This window comes from Octopus bimaculoides, chromosome 16 (genome assembly GCF_001194135.2).
Source record: "Octopus bimaculoides isolate UCB-OBI-ISO-001 chromosome 16, ASM119413v2, whole genome shotgun sequence".
Taxonomy (NCBI): domain Eukaryota; kingdom Metazoa; phylum Mollusca; class Cephalopoda; order Octopoda; family Octopodidae; genus Octopus; species Octopus bimaculoides.
In genome coordinates this window covers 11,162,878-11,164,025 of record NC_068996.1, presented here as the reverse complement: position 1 = coordinate 11,164,025, position 1,148 = coordinate 11,162,878, and the positions used below count along the sequence as shown (strand labels likewise).

Genomic DNA, 1,148 nt, shown 5'->3' with positions numbered 1-1,148 from the left:
ATATGTATGTACGTATGCATGTATGTATGTATGCATGTATGTATGTATACATGTACGTATGTATGTATGTATGAATGAATGCCTGTATATATATATATGTGTGTATGCATGTGTGTGCATGTATATATGTACGCCTGTATGTATATATGTGTGTATGTATATGTATGTATGCATGAATGTCTATGTATGTATGTATACATGTATGTGTATGTATGTGTGTGCATGTATATATGTACGCCTGTATGTATATATGTGTGTATGTATGTGTGCATGAATGTCTATGTATGTATGTATACATGTATGTGTATGTATGTATGTATGAATGCCTGTATGTATATATGTGTGTACGTATGTGTGTGCATGTATATATGTACGCCTGTATGTATATGTGTATGTGTATGCATGTATGTCTATGTATGTATGTATGCACGTATACAAGGGGGTACTCAAAAGTAACCTGAAATATTCTCTGTAGGACAAACCCGTTGTAGTTCAGGTTTCCGTCACTAGAAGCCACTTGATGCGACCCTCAGGCATCAGTCTCCCGACCAGCGTCGTCTTTCAGGTCGTACTACCATATTGAGTGTCTTTGTTTTATAGTGCTTCTCCACTCTTCGTCGATTTTTGCGATAGCTGAAACGAAAGAACAAGTATACATAAAAATATATATTCATTTATACATGCGCACATGTATTACATGCATTTTCGTCTCTTACCTATTTCATGTGGAAAGTTACGCAATATTTGAGGTTGATTACAATGGAGTGGCATTTCATCAGACTTGCAGTCAGAAGATGGAAAAGTGTGGTGCTACGTATACACATATACTACATACAAATCATAGATATATATCACGTGATCGACCAGTCTATGGGATGTTGTTACACATCGATAATCACAATGCGCTTTGCATCAGTTTAGCTTTCGCATGATGCAACCTCGCCTATATTATGGACCTAAATTCTGTCTTACTGAGACCCTTCCTCTGGTAAACTCGCATCAGTGAGATAGAAATCAAATAAATTCAATCGTAGGTAAGAGATATATATGTAGATATCTAATATATATATATATATATATATATATATATATATATATATATATGTGTGTGTGTGTGTGTGTGTGTGTGTGTGTGTGTGTGTGTGTGT

The 1,148-nt window shown here is 35.2% G+C and overlaps 1 protein-coding gene across 1 annotated transcript in view; it reads left to right on the top strand.

Moving 5' to 3' along the window:
- LOC106870905 (protein deadpan) overlaps positions 1-1,148 on the top strand; it is a 77,322-nt gene that overhangs the window by 23,045 nt on the left and 53,129 nt on the right. The gene's annotated exons all lie outside the window — the stretch shown is intronic.